The sequence below is a fragment of the Lucilia sericata genome, unplaced genomic scaffold (assembly GCF_015586225.1).
Source record: "Lucilia sericata isolate MDLA Ls3-8-SP2 unplaced genomic scaffold, ASM1558622v1 Contig000010F_arrow, whole genome shotgun sequence".
Taxonomy (NCBI): domain Eukaryota; kingdom Metazoa; phylum Arthropoda; class Insecta; order Diptera; family Calliphoridae; genus Lucilia; species Lucilia sericata.
In genome coordinates this window covers 708,108-734,626 of record NW_023994050.1, presented here as the reverse complement: position 1 = coordinate 734,626, position 26,519 = coordinate 708,108, and the positions used below count along the sequence as shown (strand labels likewise).

At 28.3% G+C, this 26,519-nt stretch overlaps 1 protein-coding gene across 5 annotated transcripts in view; it reads left to right on the top strand.

The window, feature by feature from the left end:
* Positions 1-4,404: 4,404 nt before the first annotated feature.
* Positions 4,405-26,519, top strand: part of LOC119603717 (retinal guanylyl cyclase 2-like) — a 36,159-nt gene continuing 14,044 nt past the window's right edge. Inside the window, exons 1-3 of one of the 5 annotated variants that reach the window (XM_037955886.1) lie at positions 4,406-4,893; positions 5,122-5,356; positions 8,051-8,285. The gene's annotated coding sequence lies outside the window, so the exon portion shown is untranslated. Of the gene's footprint in view, positions 5,357-7,334; positions 7,823-8,050; positions 8,286-26,519 lie in introns of those variants that run through there. The other 4 variants (XM_037955902.1, XM_037955878.1, XM_037955869.1 and 1 more) reach the window with 4 other exon arrangements.

Sequence of the window (26,519 nt, the reverse complement as noted above, 5' to 3'; positions counted from 1 at the left end):
TGGTTTATAACATTTAATGTATAAGTGTTTCAGTTTTTACAGTACAAAATAATAGTTTCTAGAATTAGAAACGTTTTCTTAAAAATGTTGTAAGTATATATGTAATTTTTTTACTACTTTTAGTTTTAAATATTTTTTGTAAAATTTTTGTTAAAACTTAGTATATATTTTTTAACAAAATTTTTATAGATTCAATAAAAAATTTTGCTTATTATTATTGCCAAAATACAATAAATAATTTAACTGTTTCAGATAACCTATTTGCTTGAATTTCAGTACAAATACTAATAACTTGTGTTATTGTTTCAGTAAAATAATTGTTTGGAAATGTTGCGATTATTTATTAATGTTTTTCGTAAATAGTATATTATTTTAATAAGAAAAATCCTGAAATTTTTTCAATAAAGAATTTACGAATTTGAGTACTTGATTTTACGAATTTCGTGATAGGTCCTATTTTAGTAAAAAAAATACTTGACTTTATGAATTTTTTGTTTGATTTTGAATTCCATTTTTTTCTGTGCACTAGACGCGACTTCAAAAAACCTTTCAAATGATACCACATATTGTATATTTTGTTTTAGAAAAAAACTACAAAATTTGAAAAAAATAACTAAAAAGAGACTTTTGTAACCGGGCCAGTTCACGAACGGCCGACGATAGACTAGAAATATTTTGGGAACCATCATAAAACAAAACAAAGATTTTTTGAAGCTGGGTAAAATTTTGAATTGAACATGAAAAATCGTGTCCCCCATACAATATTTTCTTGAAAACTGTCAAGCTCACGAACGGACAACACTAAACTCAAAATATTTTGTGTAACATCATATTACATAACAGCCAATATTTTGACGGGGGTAACTCAAGCACCATTTTTTGTGAGTCGGTCGAGTGTACATATATGTATGTACCCAGCAGTTCGGGCGGACAGTCCCGAACTCACTATTTAGCCTACCACATAGGGTTACCCCTAGCCACCGACTGTCCAGGTGACTAGCTATTTTAACATGTGCTTGTCCTACGAGGAAGTCAATCGTCACCCCATAGGTTACAAAGAGACAGACAAGTGTTTTTTAAGTGTCCTCTCTCTCGCTTCACCCTCGTTTACAAAGAGTACATCCGTGACGAAAGACGAATTAGAGCCCACCAGGTGGTTTAACATAAGTGGAAATCACTGTCTTTTTCCTATGCATTGACTCTTTGTCGAACTGCAAGGTTTAAATGGTGATGTGATGGTAGTAGCGAACATTCCTCATTTTCATCGATGAAAACATATTTGCCCTATGCACTGTACCAATGTAAATAAAAATGGAGATGTTGTTCATCTTTCATTGTTCATCTTCAACACGATTTGGTAGACCAATTAAACTGATTTTTGAAAAAGAATCGTCTAGAAAAGTTAGTAGAGTATAAAAGCTAATTTCAGAAATAATATAAACACTGTTTGAGTTTTTTCAAATATGTATATGACAAATTTTACATGAGCATGATTGATTGGAAAGTTTTCAGTGTAATGGAATCCTCGTCACAAATATGTGGCATTTGTGGAGCCACACCTACATTTATAAATAATTTAATGCAGTTAAAATTCAATCATTCAATATGTTTGAATATGGTAAGTACCTAACATGCATGGATAAGATGCTTTGAGTGCATTCTGCACATTGCTTACCGAAATCGAATAGAATAATGACAAGTTCGTAATTGTGATAAAATTATTGTACACAAAATAAATTTAAATTTAGAAATAGCATGCCGTAATTAGTTGACATTCCTGGGTCAGGAAATACCAATATGTTACTATATGATGTCTGAAGAAGTTCTGGATTCGAGATATGAGGATCTCAGGAATTTTAGAGAGGAACATACTCAAAGAATTACTATAGAAGAATGCATTTTCTTCTGATACTCTTATTTCCTCGATCACTGAACGACCTACCATGTACATATATTTTAGAATAAAGAAGATTATATATAAATATCTTTCTTCTTCTCACCCCAAAAATTCAAAATGTTGAGCAACTGAAGTTGGTCAGTGGAGTCGCTGATATAAAAGTTAGTTGGGCCTTTAATTTTTTCTTAATACACAAGTAGTTTACAAGTTTTTACTGGTTGCCGTCTAGTTTTAAATATTATTGCCTTCATAACGCATGTAAAAATTATATATTATTGTTCAAAAATATGTATCATGGTTGCACAGTGTCGTGATTTAATATAGAAGAACTTATCGCAGAGAAATAAAATTTAAATTCGGATTTGTGCCCTTCCCATAGGTGCCGAAATTAAAAATTACCATAACGGAGAAAAAATTGACTTGATACCGTAATGAAATTAAATTTATTTTGTTTTCCACCTCACATATGTCCTTAGTAAGTATATTTCAGAGGACATATTTGATTAGATCGATTGCAGTTTTAACTTCGAAGTTATTTAATATGATTTCAGCTATTTTGACACATATTTCTTGCAAAGAAATCTTTACTGAATTTTCTGATATATGACCTATCTTTCTACCGATATTTTATATATGTATTTCTGCATCTGTTCAGCCCCACCCTAATAGAACTTATTTATGTTTTCTCAGACGTTACCAACAGATTTAGAGTTTAACTATGACAAATACATACATATTATACATATCAAATTTCAGCCTTTTACCCAAATTCTTCCTTAGTTTTGATTTCCAATATTTAAAAAGCTACCAAAATAGTTTAGATGATATTTCATGTATAAACTAATTTTTTAGCTCGTTACAGTGTGCCTTGTGAATTAAGTGACGTATCTATATTGTTAAATATTTTTAATCAAAATGTCATGTCATTACAGGTAAGACTGCATTCCATTCCAGTTGGTTCGTTTCTGAGCCAATTAAATACGAATTAATAAAAAATACATAATTTAAAGTATTAAATTCGTTTTAAATATGCAATTTTGTTTTTTTTATGCAGCGATAATAACTAATATGAAAGTGGTAGTCTATAAGTTACACTTTATAAAACGGTTACCCGGTTTTTATCACTTTTTTGGTTTTTATTGAACTGATCTTTTGGAAATATTAAAATTTGGTTAACCGGTTTTAATGGCTCGGTTAATCGGTTTAAAACAATTTTCTCTGAAATTTGTTATCAATATAAAAAATTATTACTATAGCTTGAACGTTTTTTTTAAGTAAAAAATAGGAACAAAATGTGTTATATGTAATTGAAGTTTTCTGAATAAAGTGTTCATCTTCTATACTAGGACCTTTCGTTTTTAATTTTCTTCAAGGATGTATATTTTAATTTTCGCTCTTTCGGTTCATGTAGTTTTTAAATGTAAGAATCGAGGTGACCAGTTTGAGGAGACATCTTTATGGACAAAGAAAAAAGTAAATAAAATTTTAAATTTATTAATATAAAATCAGTACCCCCGTTTCTGTAATTCTCGCATCGAGAAAATCTATCGAAAAATTCATGATCATCTTGTGTAAAACAGGGTGAATTTAAAAATTTCTTATTAAATTTTAATGAGTACAATTTAAAAATAATCAGAGTCACACTGTTAAAAACTGGAAGACTATTATATTTTTTCTCGATTCGAAAAAATTACAGAAACGAGGTACAGAAATGTTTGTTATAAGTAAGTGCCATTGTTTAACCTATGACATTTACAAAGAAAATTAGCAAGGATAAGCGCTGCGGTTTATAATTCTATTAAAAATTTACGTGAAGATCTGAAACATATTTTCACGTTGTAAAATTCAAAACAAGTTCTGGAAGAGATCTCAGTCTTTCGAGATAAACTCTCAAAGCAGTTTACGTCTTTGCTTATGACTTCTGAACGGATCGGAAAATGTTGACTGTATTTATTTAAACAGAACGTTTTAGCTAATTTAACTAACAAAGTTCGTTAAGGTTGTATATATATCCCTTATATTAGAGAATCTACTTTGGTGAAAGGTTCATTTTCATCAAAATTTTAGAGCTTAAGACGATCACGACCCATTAGAAACTAGTTCTGTTTGAGCTTTATTTCTTGTCTAACCTATTTATTATATTCTGTTTAAATTTTGAAGAATTAAGGAATTTAAAATTTACAAGCCTAAGTTTATTTTTGACCCCATAAATAACATAATAAAACATAACTAAAAGAAATATGTACGAATGCGGTCTCATTTGTAGCACTCACTTTACGCTGTCAAAATCGTATAAAATCATAGTCGCTGTCATAGTAGGCTTCAGCTATAGCATAGACGCTGACGCTTTCATAATCATAATTTTATTAACGCCAGTAGTTTAAATATATTGTATGCTCACTTGTCCGTTTGTTTTGCATTTGTCCGTTGTTCTGCCGCTGTGGCTGTACATATGGACGTCCGTCTATCGTTCAGTTACGCTTCGTCTTCACAAAGGTGATAATGATGATTATGATGAGCATTTCGGCGGTGCGCGATATGCGTTAAACACAATTTTAATTTAGTTGCTCACTTGACGCTGTATGTGGTAGTCGTGTCATAAATTTTTAGCTAATTTTGTTTTCGGTTCGGAAGTTGTCATATTCGTCGGTCTTTTACGTTGTTTAGTAGCTTGTTGTATACGGAGCGAGTAAAGCAAGTGTGCGCGAATATGAAGATCTCTCATTAAAGTTCTTAAATATAATTTGTTTCAATAACATCGCATTTAAAACAAATTTTAAATACATATCTCTCAACTAAAGTTCTTTATTATAATTGTTTTCAATAACAACGCATTTAAAATAAATAATAATTATAATTGTGTTCTCTTAAAAAAAATAAAAACAAGTGCGTTAAAAATAAAAAAAATTAAGAAGTATTTACCAAATTAATCATACGTAAATAATACCAATATTATTAATTGCCGATACATCCATTGTACAGACAAGCACACATTTGTATGTTCATAAATATGTTTCTAGTATATTAGTCTTGCTACTGAATATAAATAATGAGATTGTGTGAAATGTATCTTAAATAAATGATGCAAAAAGTAAAGCCGGCCGGTCACATAATGGGAATGTTTAAAAAAATATTATGTATAATTTTTAAATGAATTTTCCAAAACTGTTATCAATTTCCTTTACATAGACTCGACTATGACAAATTTTAGTTTCTAATGGTAGGTCTAATGTACATTCTTACGATTGATACAATAACCCACTGATATTGATACGAGTTAATAAAAAAAAAAACAACAACAACAAATATAAAAACATAAACATTCGGTATATATTTATTTACATTGTCGTGTGTGAAATTGATGAATGAGTGAAGAAAAAAAAGAACAAAGTAATAAAAAATAAAAACAAACAATTTATTACAATCAGGGTCAGTGTTAAATGGCAACATCCACTAAATGTACGTATTGTGTATTTTGTTTATATTTATCTACTTATTTGTGAGTTTGTGTGGTTTTTGCATTGAAGCAAAAACAAATCACTTGTTGAGTGAGTGTAATGCAGTAGTGTTATTTGTTTATATTTGCAACATTTTATTTGGCCAGCGTGTTCTTTCCTGTTAACAAATATTGCATTTAAAACCTTTATTACACCCTACCCCAATGTTTCTTAAATGATAACCAGAACTAGAGATCCGTATCAAAATTCAATAAACATACAAATACTTTTTGTGAAAAATTTTAGAATTCTGAACCTAAACTTAAAAATAAAATCAAGCTTCACCTTGCAATTGCTTATTTACACTTGTCATAAAACTTGTTATTTATAATTTTATGTAATATGTACATATGTTTAACACAGAACCAATGTGCAATACAGATTTATTGATAAAAATGCAGAGTTGTATTCGTTAACGCTGCAGCCAGTCGGACATTCAATCACCAAGTTAATTGCCAACTTTATTTATTAAATATAATTATTACATTTTTTAAGAAGTTTTTTCAAACTCAAATATCATATCGATATAGCGATAAATGCATTCATGATCAAATTTTGAGATAATTGAGATATAATAAAATCCAACTCAAATGTGTGGACACCTTCTGAAACTATTTTCTTGTTACACTTTTGTGTTTCTAAAAGTTTTATTTTTTATACTTTAATCGCCATTTCACAATGAAAATTAAATTCGTAACAGTCACTATTTTGAAAAAGAACCATGAATGTATATACACAGTGGCCGACAAAATTCAACATACGACATCTGTTTTTCGTACTCCTGAGGAATATAACCCACTATTAAGAAAATTACTGATCAGTTTAAAATAAAGTTACTTTAATTCCTTATATATTAAAAACAAAGGGATAATTTTCCATTCGTTGTGATTACTTCTCTTTTAACATTGGGGTATTAGTTATTGCAATTTTTTCTGTAATTCTCGCATTGTTTCTGTAATTCTCGCATCGAGAAAATCTATCGAAAAATTCATGATCATCTTGTGTAAAACAGGGTGAATTTAAAAATTTCTTATTAAATTTTAATGAGTACAATTTAAAAATAATCAGAGTCACACTGTTAAAAACTGGAAGACTATTATATTTTTTCTCGATTCGAAAAAATTACAGAAACGAGGTACAGAAATGTTTGTTATAAGTAAGTGCCATTGTTTAACCTATGACATTTACAAAGAAAATTAGCAAGGATAAGCGCTGCGGTTTATAATTCTATTAAAAATTTACGTGAAGATCTGAAACATATTTTCACGTTGTAAAATTCAAAACAAGTTCTGGAAGAGATCTCAGTCTTTCGAGATAAACTCTCAAAGCAGTTTACGTCTTTGCTTATGACTTCTGAACGGATCGGAAAATGTTGACTGTATTTATTTAAACAGAACGTTTTAGCTAATTTAACTAACAAAGTTCGTTAAGGTTGTATATATATCCCTTATATTAGAGAATCTACTTTGGTGAAAGGTTCATTTTCATCAAAATTTTAGAGCTTAAGACGATCACGACCCATTAGAAACTAGTTCTGTTTGAGCTTTATTTCTTGTCTAACCTATTTATTATATTCTGTTTAAATTTTGAAGAATTAAGGAATTTAAAATTTACAAGCCTAAGTTTATTTTTGACCCCATAAATAACATAATAAAACATAACTAAAAGAAATATGTACGAATGCGGTCTCATTTGTAGCACTCACTTTACGCTGTCAAAATCGTATAAAATCATAGTCGCTGTCATAGTAGGCTTCAGCTATAGCATAGACGCTGACGCTTTCATAATCATAATTTTATTAACGCCAGTAGTTTAAATATATTGTATGCTCACTTGTCCGTTTGTTTTGCATTTGTCCGTTGTTCTGCCGCTGTGGCTGTACATATGGACGTCCGTCTATCGTTCAGTTACGCTTCGTCTTCACAAAGGTGATAATGATGATTATGATGAGCATTTCGGCGGTGCGCGATATGCGTTAAACACAATTTTAATTTAGTTGCTCACTTGACGCTGTATGTGGTAGTCGTGTCATAAATTTTTAGCTAATTTTGTTTTCGGTTCGGAAGTTGTCATATTCGTCGGTCTTTTACGTTGTTTAGTAGCTTGTTGTATACGGAGCGAGTAAAGCAAGTGTGCGCGAATATGAAGATCTCTCATTAAAGTTCTTAAATATAATTTGTTTCAATAACATCGCATTTAAAACAAATTTTAAATACATATCTCTCAACTAAAGTTCTTTATTATAATTGTTTTCAATAACAACGCATTTAAAATAAATAATAATTATAATTGTGTTCTCTTAAAAAAAATAAAAACAAGTGCGTTAAAAATAAAAAAAATTAAGAAGTATTTACCAAATTAATCATACGTAAATAATACCAATATTATTAATTGCCGATACATCCATTGTACAGACAAGCACACATTTGTATGTTCATAAATATGTTTCTAGTATATTAGTCTTGCTACTGAATATAAATAATGAGATTGTGTGAAATGTATCTTAAATAAATGATGCAAAAAGTAAAGCCGGCCGGTCACATAATGGGAATGTTTAAAAAAATATTATGTATAATTTTTAAATGAATTTTCCAAAACTGTTATCAATTTCCTTTACATAGACTCGACTATGACAAATTTTAGTTTCTAATGGTAGGTCTAATGTACATTCTTACGATTGATACAATAACCCACTGATATTGATACGAGTTAATAAAAAAAAAAACAACAACAACAAATATAAAAACATAAACATTCGGTATATATTTATTTACATTGTCGTGTGTGAAATTGATGAATGAGTGAAGAAAAAAAAGAACAAAGTAATAAAAAATAAAAACAAACAATTTATTACAATCAGGGTCAGTGTTAAATGGCAACATCCACTAAATGTACGTATTGTGTATTTTGTTTATATTTATCTACTTATTTGTGAGTTTGTGTGGTTTTTGCATTGAAGCAAAAACAAATCACTTGTTGAGTGAGTGTAATGCAGTAGTGTTATTTGTTTATATTTGCAACATTTTATTTGGCCAGCGTGTTCTTTCCTGTTAACAAATATTGCATTTAAAACCTTTATTACACCCTACCCCAATGTTTCTTAAATGATAACCAGAACTAGAGATCCGTATCAAAATTCAATAAACATACAAATACTTTTTGTGAAAAATTTTAGAATTCTGAACCTAAACTTAAAAATAAAATCAAGCTTCACCTTGCAATTGCTTATTTACACTTGTCATAAAACTTGTTATTTATAATTTTATGTAATATGTACATATGTTTAACACAGAACCAATGTGCAATACAGATTTATTGATAAAAATGCAGAGTTGTATTCGTTAACGCTGCAGCCAGTCGGACATTCAATCACCAAGTTAATTGCCAACTTTATTTATTAAATATAATTATTACATTTTTTAAGAAGTTTTTTCAAACTCAAATATCATATCGATATAGCGATAAATGCATTCATGATCAAATTTTGAGATAATTGAGATATAATAAAATCCAACTCAAATGTGTGGACACCTTCTGAAACTATTTTCTTGTTACACTTTTGTGTTTCTAAAAGTTTTATTTTTTATACTTTAATCGCCATTTCACAATGAAAATTAAATTCGTAACAGTCACTATTTTGAAAAAGAACCATGAATGTATATACACAGTGGCCGACAAAATTCAACATACGACATCTGTTTTTCGTACTCCTGAGGAATATAACCCACTATTAAGAAAATTACTGATCAGTTTAAAATAAAGTTACTTTAATTCCTTATATATTAAAAACAAAGGGATAATTTTCCATTCGTTGTGATTACTTCTCTTTTAACATTGGGGTATTAGTTATTGCAATTTTTTCCTGATTTTACGTTTCATAATCTCCCATATGTATTTGCTAAAATATTAATGTTTCTTCTCAAAACATCTAAAATTTACATAAAATAATGTTTAAAAAACAAAACTAAGGTTTTGGCGGGATCTGCTCCACATCTTAAATTCCAAGTAATAGTGGTTGAAGAGAAATGCATACATATCACGTCAGATCATCAATTTAACAATTTTTGGAATTAGTGATATTTAACTATGTTTGCTGATGTTTTCTTGTTTAAGATTATGCTTTTCAGCATTTCAATTTATATATTTTTATTATACAAAATTCGCTAATAAAGGATTACTATCTACTAAATACAGAAACAGATTAGTAGATAATAGACTTTGTTAGCATTTTGTTCATAAATATTGCAGAAAAAAAGTAAAAGTTCAAAAAAAAAAATTCCGTCATGTACAAATTAATACATTCTATGAACTTTTAATATTTTGAATGAAAATGGTTTGGGAAAAAAAGTCATGTTCGATTCATATAATTTATTACAAAATTCATTCCAGTTATGTATTATTTTTTTTGTGTAATATGCTGGTAAAAGAGTAATCCCTAAAAGTCAAAACTTCTCCCTTTTTGAACCTACATATATGCATTATTCTCAATATACAGACGGACGACCATGATATCATCTTAGAAGAAATACACCTAGGTCACTATCGCACCTGTTGTGATCTCCTTTTCATGGAAAATGTTTGTTGATAAAAATACAAAAACTTATATTTATAGCGATCTTAACGTGCCCTACATTCGTTGTCTCCGTATTCCTGTGTGTCCACTCAAAATACGTATCATCATACTTCAGACTTGCTCATTTTGAAGAGGCTCCTCGTCCTACTCTTGTTAGGGCTGCACATTATTCCATGAAGCTTTATGTAATTTTTTGAAACAGGCCGACGTTGTTGATAAATAAATTTGACAAAAATAAACTTAATTTATGCTATTGCATTTCTGCAAAAATTAATCTATGTTATCCATCAATTATGACTTTGCTTGATGAACATAAAATTAACTGGAATAGCTTTAGATTCCAACAGAATATAATCCTGCGAAAAACATAAATGTTACACTGAAATTATTATTTTGGAATATTTGGCCTCTAAACGCATTACTAAAATAATAAATAAAAATGTCAATATATCATTAAAATATCAAGATATTTCAGATTTATTGATGAGAGTTCAGTGTTGTATTTGACAACACTGCACAAGAAGTCATTTAGTTATTCGATTACCAAGTTGTTTGCCAACTTTTTTTTATTAAATATTAGGCCAGCTGGTTTTTAAGAAACAAAATACAGTGAAGTTTTGTAATAACGTACATTAATTATACATAAAATTTTTATTCACACTTAATGAAAATGTTCCCTTATACGTATAATCATAGATTAATACTGTTTAGCAAATTAGTTTTATGCAGTTTTATCACATTCATGCATAGTGTGAGATTTTAAAATGTTACCTAATCAAAACCTATAATTTGTTATTAAAAATTAAGTAATATCATAGATAAAGATAACTCCTGCATTAAAAAACGATTATTAAAGTTGCCAATGGCTATATTTGTATGGAAAAATATTTAGTAAACCACCGTTAAGAGTAATAATTTGTTTTGGACTGTTGACAAAGATGTGCTATGTTAGAAAAAGTTCAAGTTTTCTATACATATGTATGCATTTGACGGTGGAATAGTGAGTGATTACAGACTCCTTTTTTATATAACGACACATCTAATTGAACAATTTCAATCGTGCTATTGATCATCTAAAATGTAAATAGTTATTTTTTAATTATGTTAGATTCGTTTTAACCATGTCTGATAGTATATACAAGTGTTTGCAATTTCATACTTACAATGTTAAGGTTGTGCACAATAATCAATCAAAATTTAGCAATACGTTGAATTAGTCCAATATGCAAAGCAGTTTTTGCTTTTCGTATTTAATTGTAATTTTTAATTAAATTCAATAAATAATCATAGTATTTGAATTAGAAATAAGTCTAATGTACTCTTTAAAAGAAATACATTTTATTCATTCCATTACATTTTATTTTTTGGTGTTTTTGTTTTTGTCAATTTCTGGTCTTTTTTACAATGATTTTTGATTCGTTTATATGTATGTGTGTCGATATATTAGCGAGTGCAATAATCCCCACATTCTTAATCAATACATTTATTTCACATTTTTAATACAGAAGTGTTAAAAACTTTTCCGACTGACGGTACATATACAAATTTTTATGATGAGGTGCCTTGGACATGTGTTTAACCCCCAATATTCATAAATGCTTATTAAAGTTCTTGATGGTTGATTATATTAATTTTCTATGGGAAAAGTGCGTAATTAATATGTATCTTTATGAAAATGGGGATACATTTTTGTAATCACCTTACTTTTTTTTAGAGTAGTAGAAGACTATTAATTAGAAGACTATTGTTATTTGATTATAAATTTAAATGTTTGCATATAATTTTTGAATATAAACGCTTTTAATCTATAGAATTCGCAAATACTATTGGTGCAAATGTCAAATACAATTTTGTACACATTATTTGTTTAAATTCGCAAACAAAGAAACTGTTTACTGTTTCACTGAAATTTCTGGGATATAACGAAAGTTAACACGGCATTTATTTGATACATTTTTACCAAAAGATGTGTGTTAGTACATACATATACCTCATTAGAAATAAAAACATTTAATATTAACATTTAGTTGCCTTAAGTATCTCATATATTTTTTTTTTTAATTCATATTTAAATAAAGCTCTACAAACAAAACAAACAAAAAACTGTTTGCAAATTTTAAATAATATCCATAATAACAAAACATATTCAAACAATATACTACATACATAAATACATACATACATATGTATGTTTATGAAGAAAGATACATATGTATGTAGTATGTATGTATATTCGGCAGTTGCGAATTTTATATACCCTGCGCCTAGAAATTGTTAAAAAATTTCTCAGTTTTTTGTCACACGATTTCATACCGTAAGATATGTAGCGCATTCGGAAACTTGCTTACGGTGCTGTCCATAATTTAATGAATCCTTAGACCTGGTCCACATTAGGAAATTTTTGTTGAGAAACTTTTTCTTAATTCTCTTTTGAAGATTCCTTAATGTCCTCACATAGAAACTTTTGTTTCAGAAACTACGTATTAATTGCATTGATTTGTTGTATGAATGTGAAGAATAACAAAACAAAACAAGTTTCCGAGTACGAGAAACTCCGTACCGCGAGAGAGATGAATGCTATTCTTTCTCTTTCTCTCTCACGCAAAATCAAAAGTTTCCCAAAAAGGTTTGCTAGTGTGGACCGGCAGTTACATTGTCAGAATTAAAAAAAATAAAACAAACGAAATGAAAAGCGTTAATATTACCTCATCTTAATGAAGTGTATAAACAGCAAATAGTAAGACCAACAACAATTATATTTAGATTATCTAACAATTGTCATAAAACAGTATAAATTGTAAACAACGAACATACATATGTTTATGAGCACAGTTACCAGATGAATTGGTTAAAAAAAAACTTCTATATAAAAATAAACGGTGTTTCTTTTTCCTTCGGTAAAATCTGGCTTGTATTCCATTGATTGTAAAAATGCATAAAATAAACTTAATATTCATTACACAATAAAAAATATGAAAAAATATATTAGCTGGTTTGCGTTAGGGGCCCTTGATCAAAGGCCATATTCCAAATTTATTAGTTATTCTTAATTGTAATCGTTTTATATTTCTCTCCATATTAGAATCAGAATATACCCTTAAGACGATTAAGGGTCTTAATATATTCAAAGAATAAGTATCTGAATCGTGAAATTTGGAGTTAAAATCGTAAAAGGGTCAATATATAATAGATATAGCTTAACGAAAAACTTAAATACCACTTTAACTTTAAAACTAACAAAATAAAATATCGTTACATTAGTACGAAATCGTGCCAAGTCCACTTTTTATGAAAATATAGATAGTACAACTTACAATACACATTGTACAATAAAAAATACGAAAAAAAACTTAGCCCTTTTAAGTCCTTCGAATTTGCTATTATACCATGCACAAATTGAGACTATTCCGTACACGCGTGTAAAGAGTACTCCACAACGAACTAGGGCTGGCCCAAATATATGAAAAAAACATACTCCATATATTTGGATAGGTGAGTGCCATGTAGTCTATCCGTGCATTACATCAGAGTAATCCCAAAATTACTTCCGTGTTAAAATTATGGCTACGGACCATGTTTTTCGAAAAAAATAACCACGCATTAAATAGGATAATATACTCCCATAATTTTAGCATGGGAGTAGATTTGGATTACATATATAAATGGATTATGTACTCCAATATTTTTTGCTAGGTAAAGAAAATAGGAAATAGTATCTAGTTTTTATTTTATTAAGGGTACTGTATATGGGGGTATGATCAACTAGGGATCGATGAAGGGATTTCGGTTCTTTTAAAATTAGTCTACACTGATTTTCCCAATTATACTAGAATAAGGCATTTATGAGCGTTTAATTAAATTTCTGAAGGAATCTTATGTGTGAGCTAGGATAAAGTTCAAGTAAATGTCCATTATTTACTATATAATTTCTGGGCACATAATATATGTATTTATGTCCGTTTAAAATGTTTGCTGGGGTGCCACTTAAACAGGAGCATTAAGAAATCGTGAACGACATTTAACAAAACATTTGTATTAAATTTTATAAAATTATTTTAAAAATACGACATGAAACAAGTTATAAGAAAATTTGTTAAAACCAGACAAAATATAAAACGGAAACGTGCTAAGTCCCAGAAAAATACCATACTTATTCAACGGCATAACTGCCCAGGAAAAACTTTACTTACCCGGTAAGCAGGTAAGTTATATTGGAGCAATGTGGAAGTACTTTGGAGTAAATAACTAATTATTTATGTTCGACGTGGTTCAAAAAATAACTGGTTACAAATGTGCTTACCCGACTTTCCCGGGCTTAATTCTGACTACAGTTATTTTTTGTATTTATTAGTCTTTCCGCTTACTCAGTGCTCCATTAACAAATTATTTTACAGTAATTTTTGGAATAGTTTTCACATAAAAGTATAAATCGACGTTTATAAAAATATACTGATATCAACTATGATTCGAATCACAACCTTTGGTTAGATGCTTTAGATAATTGGACTGATGATCTAGATAATTGGCTACAAATCCCATTCAAAAAAATTAAATAATGCTATTGATAACGACTACTCATTACCAGGTAATGTATTAAATAACTACATTATCTAGATTACTCGTTACCAAAATTTCTTCTGGGTGTATTGAAATGTGAGTAATCAAAGGTAAAACTGCGTTTTTAGGTATTTATTTAATTCTTTAATTTGAGAAATTATTTCATTATAAAATAACTCCCTATTTAAATGTGAAATAATGCCCCCAAAAAATTAATTTAATCTCCAAATTTCGTTGTTGATGCTCTCTGTCTTGAGGAGTTATTTCATTCGACAAAATATATTAATCAGTGTTGCCATTGGTAAATTATGTTCATATCAAATTTCGACAGTATCCAACAAAACTTGAGTTTAAACATTTTTGAAATAGACAAACTTTGAACGGACTGGAAATTTCAACTCAAAGGCTAAAGGGGAGCAAATACGTATATATTTATATAAAGACTCAAGGGGTGAGTAGATAAAATAAACATAACATTAATTTACTAAAAGACTGGAATAACTAAAAATTTCTTGTTTTAACTAAATACTACAAAACATCCGCCGTTAGATAAGTGACATATCAAGTTCTACTATCTGAATCGGGTTTAATTATATTAAACGCCATTTTATTATATACATATGCATGTATACATACATAGTTGCCTTTGAATTAGAATTTCCAGTCCGTCCAAAGTACCTCCATACCGAAAATGTTATATTTTAGTAAAAGAAAGTTTAATTTCAAGATTAGTTTTGGTAGTTTTTTTTTTAACGAAAATTTGGTGAGAAAAATAATTTGCCAGTGGCAACACTGTGTATATGTAGTATTCATTTCCATATCAGTTGTTTGCGGTTGTGGTTTTTCAGTTTATAACAACAGTAAAAATATAAACAAACAAAATATTATTATATTTAACTATAAATGCTGTCAGTAAATACAATATTTATTTACTTAAAAATACAATGTATTTGTTATTAGTTTTTATTTTAAAAGTTTCAATCATTAAATGGCGCTACTTGAGTGCAAAACAGATTAACATTGTGCAGATTTTTTACAACTCCCTGTAGTTCTAAGTACTTGTGCAATGTTTGGTTACCCGACTATATACTGCAATAGCGATATTAAATACAAGTTTGATAAATGTACACACATACGGTGCGGCGTATGGTCTCACGGACAAGATCAGATCAATTAATGAATATTGGCATCGATTTTTAGTGCATATATTGCATATTTTACTTATAAGAGCATATTTTGAGTTTTAAGGGCATATTTCAAATTTTTAATTTTAATTTTTAATTCTATATTTTATTCAAAAAGATTTTTTTATATTTTTAATTTTATTTTCAAAATTGTACACTCTGTAGATGCTAAGAACATGTTTTTTAGAAACCAAATGTGGCAATTATTTAAGTTTTGGAATCTTATGAAACTTTAACGATTTAATTTTTTTTTTATTTTTGTGTAAAAATTTAGTTCTTAAAACAATGAGACATGAAAAATTATTTATATCTGAACATTGTTTTCAGCCCTTTACAATGTTAAAAAATCATTAAAAATTTTATTTTTAGAGCATATTTTTGTTTGCATATTAAATGCGTATAAAAACCCTTTTTAAAGCATATTATACTAAAATATTGTAAAATTGTTTGATTTTCATATTGTTAATTAGTGTTTCTGATTTACATAAGTATCGGCATAAAGAGGTTCATTATAACATGCAGTACTGGTGGGCTGTCTACAATGTATAAAACTACTACGTATGTACATATGTATCTGTATGCAATAAATGTGTAACAACTGATTCGATTAAATTCATGAATGATCCCTACTTGTATACACTATAAAATTTCTAGCTAAACGCAATGAAATTACGTATAAAATAATAGAAAATGATAACGTTTAAAAATTTTGAAAAGACGTTCTTCTAGTACAGGGTCGGCAAACTATGGCTCGCGATCCACATGCGGCTATTTGGATGTGAAGCTGCGGCTTTTTTTTGTTCCATACACAGATTTTATTTTATTAAAAAACAAGTAAGAAGGTATAGTCGGGCGTGACCAACGATATTATACCCTACACCAGTTATCAATACTAAATGTGATTTATTTTTCATAATAAAGCATTTATATTCAATATTACCTTGTTCCGATACATTTAAACAATTTATGGATGAAAAACTAATTTTCTGAAAGAGGCTTTATATGGGGGCTTGAGGCAAATATGGACCAAGCCCGATAAAATTTTGTAAATATTTTTACATTTATATAATATTTATTTGTGCTGAATTTCATCGTGATATTTGTGTTTATAAGTTAATTTAAGACATTCAAGTAATTTTCTGAAGGGGACTTTGTATGAGGCTAGGGTCAAATAAAGCCCGATAATTACGGAAATCGGTAGTATTATTAAAACGTATATAGAACTAAGTTTTGCCGATTTTTGTAGAGATACTACAATATTTAACATAATTATGAACTTAAAAGCCCATTTCGGGGGGTAGGGTTGTATGGGGGCTAGGTGAAATAATGAACCGATTGCAACCATTTTCAATAGGCTTCGTCATTAGGCCGAAAAATACGTACGGTCCAAATTTCATCAAAATATCTTGAAATTTGCGACCCGTACCTTGCGCACAAGGTTTACATGGGCAGCCAGCCAGCCAGCCGGACAGACATGGCTTAATCGACACAGAAAGTGATACTGAGTCGATCGGTATATTTTATGGTGGGTGTAGGACCAATATTTTTGTACGTTACAAACATCTGCACAAACGTATAATACCTTCCCCACTATGGTGGTGTAGGGTATAAAAAAAAAACACTTTAAAGTTGTGTTGAATCGATTAACGAGCAGTGTTCGAAAACTAAGGATATATTTTGCAAACGGTTCCTTAATATACACAACTTTTTAAAAAGGCAAACCATACATAGATGGTGAGTATGTCAAAGATAGCTTCATATTTACGTGCATCTAAAGAACTGTTTTGTGATTTCAAAAACAAACCATAAAACTTGAATAAAATAAATCAAAGATTGCCACTAGTCGTTAAAACAGTACAACAAAACAGTATGAAAGGAGTTAATAAAGGACCAAAAACGATTCTTCAGGGCAAAATAAACTACGAAATTCTTACGTTTCACTGCATAAAATACCCAGAAGCTCATTATGCCCGAAAGCTTACGGTCGAAATAGTTGAGGTCAAAAATTTGGGGACTCAGAATTCCCACGACAAGAAATGTGTTGTACGTTTTGCTTTGTACTTGAAAGAAATAAAAATATTCTTAAATGAACATCCTTTTCATTCACCTTTAATAAAATAGTGACAAAAATTTTACTTTATGGTGAACAGCACAGCAAAATTAAATGGACTGAAACTAAAACTGCAATGAATGGGAAACCCTATATTTTGGTAGAAGAATTGGACTGTTTTGAAGAAAAATCTATTAGTTTTGCAGGAGATTCCGATTCCGAGCTGAAAATTACATAATTTTCAATTTCTAAAGCAATATTGTGATAAAAACAGTGAAAATATTGACATGAATTACTTAAGCTCAGTCATAAGAAAAGAGATTGGAGGTCCAGAAATGTATGTACAATGTAAATATAACGAAACAATAATGGTCAGTTTTAAAAGAAATGCTGCAAGTTGAGGCTATAATGAGGTGAAGAAGTTAGCATTTTGGAGTACTGATTATCTTCGGATCGACATATTCGTGCGAACAAGCGTTCTCTTGCATGAACATAATTAAAAGTAAAGTAACAAATGAAAATTTAGAGTCGTATTTGAAACTTAAAACAACAAGTTATAATCCGAATTTATCGAAACTTTCTACAAACATGCATCCATTGAATTTGTTCATTTATGCGAGTACTACTTATTGTTTTAAAACCTATGTTTGTAAATTGTAATTTGGCTCTTCCGACTCAAAAGTTTGCCGACCCCTGCTATAGTAAAATATAAAAACAGTTAAAGGTACTTGTTCCTCTGTGGTATTGATTTATTGCCGCTATTCCTTTAACTTTGGATATTTGATTTTACTAAAGCCTAGTCATTTAATTTCTAAGGGTTGTAGATCACAAAATGAATTGTTCAATTCACAATCGATGTTGTAGCGTTGTATGCGTAGTATGTCAGCAGTTGCTACAATAGTCATAACATTTTCTATGCAAAAGCTCTATACAACTCCTACGACAATTTTTCATATGCTTTTCGAACAAAGAATAAACAAGAAGTGAAACGCTGTCATTTTTTTACAACAATAACATTACGCTCTTCTCACAGACGAGTGCTGTGTAAATCCAACACATATGTAAAAATGTTATTCTCTCTCCAAACTTCAAAACTTTTTCGCGAAATTTTGAGGATAATAGCACTTTGAAATATTTTTTATCACTTAACATTATATTTTATAATTTTTTTGCACAATTTAAACACATTTAATAGCCCGAAAATAATATATTTTTTACAAACGAAAAAAAAATATTTTTTATTTTTTGACATTGAATTTTTGTTGGTTGAAATTAAAACTAAAAAAAGCAATGTTGTAAATTTTCGTATGGTAAACGAAATAGATATTTCAAATAAATAATTTATTTTTTCAATATTATAGATTAAAAAACAAATGGACGTCTTTATAAAATGTTTGTAGATAAAATATGTGGAAAATATCTTAAGAAACCTTTCAAAGTATAAATTGAAATGTAATATTTTTTTTTCAATATTTTTCAATACAATTTTTTGCAACTATGTTGACTTGAGAATTCTACTAATACATTCTTAGAGTTAGGTACCGGATGACAGTAGACTTAGGTACTTTTGACAACAGTTTCATTTCTTATTTATTCTTTGTTTTCGAATGTTTTAAGAAAGTATAGTGTTGTCAATTGTTTATTTCAGCATATAAAGAAAAAATTCAATCGATTTGGCATAAAAAACGATAAAGTGTTAACACTGAAATAATATTATTTGATTTTTCTATGTTTTGATATTGTTATGTATGTACCCAGCAAAAAAAGTGTGGAAAAAGATGTAGTATTTTTATCACAACTAGTAACCCGAAGTGCTTCAAATTCGAGTGAAAAACCTATGAATTTTACATTAGCGTTGTAGGGATTTTGTTCATTTTTGACAACTTTGGACTACATTTAATCTTATACTTAAAAGCAGTAAAAATCCAATATTTGGATGTCAAAAATAAACCGCATTCTTTCAATGACACGTTTATGTAAATTTCATTTGATTTTTAATCTGAATTTGATGTACTTCGAATATGTTATTTGTAGTGAATTTTCTTTTACTCTTTCCTCACTTTTAACTGGGTTTTCATTTGTAAGGAAATACTTGGTTTATAAAAGCGAAAAATATGTAATCGTATTTATAGATGTGATTAAGATGTTGTGTGTAAAGTATGACATCAATTATTTTTTGCTGTGTATGTATGTTTATTTTGATTGTTTTTTTTTTTCGTTGAGAATATAAACTTATGACTTGCTGCAAAGATCTGTTCACAATCACTATTACTACAATATACAAATTGATTCTGAATTGAACAAATGTTTTCAAATATAATTTTCACTAGGCCCGAAACCTTGTTTTTCTTAACAAATGTTTGTCGTTGTTAAGCCTTTCATACATTATTACACATGTGTACATATATTTTTGCATTTCGTAGAAATTACTCATATTGTACTTATTGTAAACCTTTTGAATAAATAAAAATTCAACCAAAACATTTTGTTTAATAATTTCCGGTTCTTCATAGAGCATGTTGGTCAAATCGACAAGAAATATGATTGGTTATGCAGGGTTAAAATGGATACAATGGATAAAATACAACATGGCGCATCTTTGCTGTTATATTTTAGGGCGTTATTTGACGAAATACACTTAAGCTCCCTTCACACGAGCATACAAGTAATATGATCTGTCAAAATTTTGTGTAAAAGAGAACGGATAGGATCGTCTAAACGCAATATGTAATGAAACCATCACACATTGAGAAAAAATACGGATGGAAAATTTGACAGTCGTATGGTTCTATTCATTTTTGAAATTATTAAAAAAACAAGCAAGTCGCATTAGATCAGGGATGTATTTTTATGTAAACACATACAAAAAAAAGCGAAACTGCTATTTCCATCTTACTTTGTTATTGTTTTACAAGAATCGTGTAAACACGAAAAATGTAAATCATACGACTATTATTCTCTTTTTTGTCATATGGATGGAATTTCATTTTACATTTTCATTAGACTTGTCGTACATAAAGTGTGATCGTCTGAAGGGCCCTTTATTGTGACGATTTGAATGTTAATGTGATCCAACTACTGAAATATGAACAAATAACATTTTAAAGTAAAATTTAAAAAAATGCAAGACACAGCAAAAAATACTTAAAATAATGGAGACACATGGAAAATATTTTTGAAGACGAAAACTTAAATCAGCGTTATTCAAAAATAGACAAGCAAAAACGATAAAAACAATTTATAATGTGAAAAATAATGAAATTTCTACTTGAATTTGTTTTAAAAGAAAATTAAATAATGTTAATGAAGATCTTAAGAAATAAATGACCATGTAGAATATAATATACCCACCATCAATGTCGGGTTTACTTTTCAAAGGAAATCCTATATACGGATCCATTCTTCCATTTCATTATCATGATTTACTCTTTTATTACAATAAATTTAAATTGTATTATCGATTAAGATGAACATCAAAGTGGGTCAATTATGGCGAACACTGAAGAATTTGAAAGATTCATAAATTCCTTAGAAAAAATAAATGTTTGAAACATGGAAAATAAGCGGATTTTATATAAATGGCGTTATATAGGGGGATAAGCATATTATAAACCAATCTTCAAAATGTATGCTTTACCAGAAGAAAACCACCCACTGAGAATCTAGATATGTATGTAAAATCTAAGCAAAAAAATAAAATAAAATTATTTGAAATATTTTCTTCGTATTATTTACCCCTAGACCATGACCCTTAATTTGAGTGATATTATTCAAATAATACAAAAACTTATGAAATACATATCGAAAAATCATAATAAGTATACTATGTTACAAATTATAATCTCTAATAAATAATAAATGCTAATTATGTAATGGGCGTAATTGGTTGTTAGATTATAAGTGTTTATGTATACATATTTCCATTTACTTTAATTAGTAGATAAGATAATATCGTGATAAAGCGGTAATTTTGGGTAACCTTTTTTACCAAATATTTTTTAATATTGCATGAGATAGGCTTTCTCTTTCGATAAAATAAAATTGTTGCTATATAAATATATTTGGGTATAAATCTATAAAAAGTTTATTGAAATTGGCTCTAAAGTTGAGAAGTGCAATTTCTAGATAAAATTGAAATGTGTTACCATATATAGATTTGCCATGTACATACATACATACACATGTACCTTGTTCTGGAAATTCAATTTCATGTAACAGCATCATCTTGTATGAATTTGATAATAATATTTATTAATTTATATTGATAAAAAGTTTAAGTGTATTTTTTTATACTTCAAATCAGTTAAAAAACGAATAGTTCTTGGAAATACATTCGAATATAAATCCGTAAAAATAGTGTTATTTTATTTTGATGATTTAATTTAATCCCACGTTGCATGTTTCTAAAGCGAAAGTGAATTTAACAAAAAACTCTAATGATTTTTGACAAATTAAAAAATAAAACAACCAGTAAACAAGTTGGTATGCCCGACCATGTGCTACCCTACATAATGTGTAAATATGTATTAGTACATTAATTATTGAAGTATGTATTTAGTTTTTATAGTACATTTACAAAATACAAATTATATTCTAACTTAATGTAACGATCAGAATTTCGATGACAATACGCCCATTGTAACAGACCACAATCTCTGGTCAAACTGATATAACGAACCACATCTATTTTTAGGTGTCACATACTATGTATGTATATCCGCATAAATACATATAGGGTGTAATTTATTACTAAAAATACTAAACTGGCAATACTGATGATAATAGATCAAAATAGAATTATATGAAGAGCAATTATTGAGAAATATTTATGTGTTTATGTATATTAGACCGACTCACTCTGTTTGAAAAAGCACAATCATGTTTTTTTTACATATTTCAAAATTTACCTTACTTTGTTCGATGCTGATTTCTAGCTCACGAACAGACAAGACTAAACCCAAAATATTTTGGGAATATCATATGACATAACAAGGCATATTTTGAGAAAACTTTTGAGAGTCAGTCTAATATACATAAATACATACATATTTATATAAAAACTACCATGTATGTATGTAAGTATGTTAGGATTTCTGCTTTAATCAAACGCATTAAATAAATATCAGAGCAGACAAAATAGAATTTTCTACCCACGAGTTTGTAACAAATATTTTGATGTTTGTGTTTTGATGACTAATCGAAAAAAAGTATGTGAAAAAATGTTGTTGTTTTGTATTTAATTTATTTAAGTGCTAATATGCATGTGAAAAATTTCATACATACATATGTATGTACGTATTATATGTCACATATTTTTATATTCCCTTCAGTTTTATAGGCATTGATTTAAAAAAAATGCACTAAAACTTCCGAAATATGTAAGTATGTAGTTCAAAAAACAAATGGCATTTACCGGATTAGTTTGAATTTCCAAAAATCATGATAATTGTAAGTTGATTGATAATAATCTTATCTTGTCAAAAAATAAAGGGTTTTTCATTAAGAACGATGATTTTTGTTTTTTACATTTCTTGTGAAGTAGAGAAATTGGTTATGTAAAATGTGGAAAGATACGTGTTTCAGACAATGTCTATTATTATGAGGAAACTAGTTTTTTCATCTGCAGGGCTTTCTGTAAATGATCATGTTACATTTTGGAATATTTTGAAAATAATGAACACTTAAACCCATATTCATAAACTCTTAATAAAATTGATATAGAAATTTAGTATGGAAAAGTGCTTAATAAACCATAAATAAACGATTAATATGTGTCTACGAATACGGGGTTAAGTATTTATGTGTAAATTAGGTTGCTTCAAAATATGGAATTACTAATTTTTTTCCACATTTTCCTTAGAATTGGATTCCATCGTGTTATGAGAATGATTTTACAAATATTTACAGAATTTAAGTCCCTATATCTATCAATAATTTTAATTCTGTGGTACAATACATTACAATGAAAACGTGTCATGCAAATTACACAGGCCAACAAATTTTTAACCCTGAGACTAAAGTACACTTTTCTAAAGGTTTGAATTGCCCTGAATCTGGCCTCAGAATTTCCCTATAGCATAAAAGATTCGGTGTTAAAACCTTATTATAATGTCGAAAGATCGAACTTTCAAAATTTATAACGTCTCAAAAACGGGGATTTTAATCGTTATGACACTATATCTGAAAAACATTATGTGATGAAGGTCAGATTCGGATTCAGAACCGCTCAGTCCTTGCCATAAAAGTTTTTAAAGGCTTTTTCAAAATATTGATTTTGGAGTTAATTAAAACTAAGCGGAATAATGTATAATATAATATAATTTTCAGTAGATTGTTTATTAAAATCAAATATTAAAATTAATTAAACAAATTGGGACTTAAACATGAATAATATGCAGTTAGTTAGTTACTTTGAAAGGAGGATGTATATTAGGGAAATAACAAATTTTGCGAAATTTTTGGCATAACACCACGTGATAGCCAATGTTGTATATGTAATGAATATAACTTTTTTTTTGGCTTTGGAATCAAAAAAACATCACGCACCAACACCAATTTCTTTAATAAACCAAAAATAACTCCTTTTTTACCCATTTCATCCCCTAAACTTTCGAATTTTCAAAAATCCTTTCGCAATGGATCTATGCATTGCCAAAGAAACCTAGTACCAAAATTTCGTGATTCTAGCTTTAACGGTTTGGGCTGAGCGATGATAAATCAGTCATTATACAGATAGTTGCAACATTTTTTGCAAGTGTGAGGGATACTTCCCTCATTTAAATTTTTATTATATATATAATATATAATAAAATATAATAAAAAAATAACATTATTCTTATTTACTTGAATATGAGTTTTTGTCTTCATTATATAACGTAAACCATATTAAAATTTTCGTTAATCTTATATGAACAAAATATTCAATATCGTTTAGCGAGAAAATTATGGGCAATAAAGAAAAATTGATTTCAGATTCGGTTTCAACAGATACAATTATATGAAAATCAGTCGAATTCGTTTTAAAGGCTGTTGGCCTGTGTAAGTGGTACACACTTTTCAGTTAATTAAAATTATTTACTAAAGTTAAAAACGTTTTAAAACAATATGTTTTTCAAACATTTAATTAAAATAACAGGGCCTATAAAGCTGGAATTCAACACACACATTTACAAGCGGTTTTATAAAATTATATATTTTTTGTTTATATACAAAATTTGTCTCAGTCGAATTTTTAATATTTTTACTTGTGAGTAGGTATTCGTTATGACCGGTGATGTTATTTCTATTTGATTCTTTTTTATCTTAAATAAATTTGATCGTTTTGTTTTCTATTTTGTTTTTATAATAATAATATTATAAAAATATTTTTTGTTTTCACGTTTTCTATATTTAGAAAAACTTAATAGGAACAACAAAAACCAAAAATATGTCGCAAATTAATTTAATTTATGTATTTATTTATTTTATATTGTTTTTTGTTTTCATTTCTCGTTGCTTTTTATTGTTTTTTTTTTTTAATTTTTGGATTTTTTTTTAATTTGGGGATTTCATTTGATAAATACATTGTTGGGCAAATAAGATCGCATAATTTGCTTAATTTGTTGAAATAAAAATTGGTCATGACGTACATACTATGAATACCCCTTTGCTGTAGGGAATAATGAAAATATGTATGTTTGTATGTAAATTTTTTAATAAATTTAATTAATTGTTCAATTTATTTCACATAAATATAAAAAATTTATATATGTTTTGGAATTATTTGTTAGGTTTTTTTATTGAAAATTTAGATACATAGCTAATTCAAATACATATGTATGTAGTAGAAACAAATAAAAATTTAAGTGTGTTTGTATTATAATGATCGATTATTCGACTTTTTCTTAAAACTGGATTTTAAATAAACTTAAAACTTAAAAATTATTGGCTAATTTTGGATACAAAATGTTTAAATATTTCAACTAAGTTTTTGCTAAACTTCTACGATTAGAAAAAATACATATGAAAAAATCATAAATATAACGCCCACATAATTTTAGTAAAAGTTGGTTTACTTGAGATCCTTTCATTATCCCATTCTCAATTTTTTATATATTGTTGAGTATAGGGTGATCATCTCGGGTTTTCAAACGGTTTTACTTTTTTACTACTGTCGGGTTTTTTATAAAGGTAGATTTTTCGACTATCGAATAGCCCGTTTTTTACTTAAAAAAACTGGTTTCGAATACTTTTATTTGTTTTGTATTCAACGGATACCTAAATTAAATTTTAAGTAAATAATAATACCGCCTGAGTCCAGGGACTAAAATTTTCGTTTCTTAAGGAGTTTTTGTTAATTTATCAGATTTTCCTAAAATTTTAACAAATTTTATTTTTTAAATAATTGGAATACCTATACGTAATAGTTTGATAACATTTTGTTTTTATTAAATTTTTATCAATCTTTAGATTATATTCCAATTACAAAAATAATAGAAGAATGGTTTTAATTTGGGCCTGAAATTCCATGGAAGTGAAGGAATGGTCTATGAGAATTACTTAAACGTTTGTCAAAAATTGCAGTTTCCTTAAGTTTAACAAAAGTGTCCCACTCTTTTCTTAATTTTTTAAACATAAAGGAAATCAGATGAAGTTACAATCTTTGTAAATGTTTTATTAATAATGAAAAGCCGATTAACCGCTTTTTTCTGTATTTGAAAAATATCAACCGGTTTTTTCAAACGTCAACCATTCAAACGATTCGAAACCCGGTTTTTGGAAA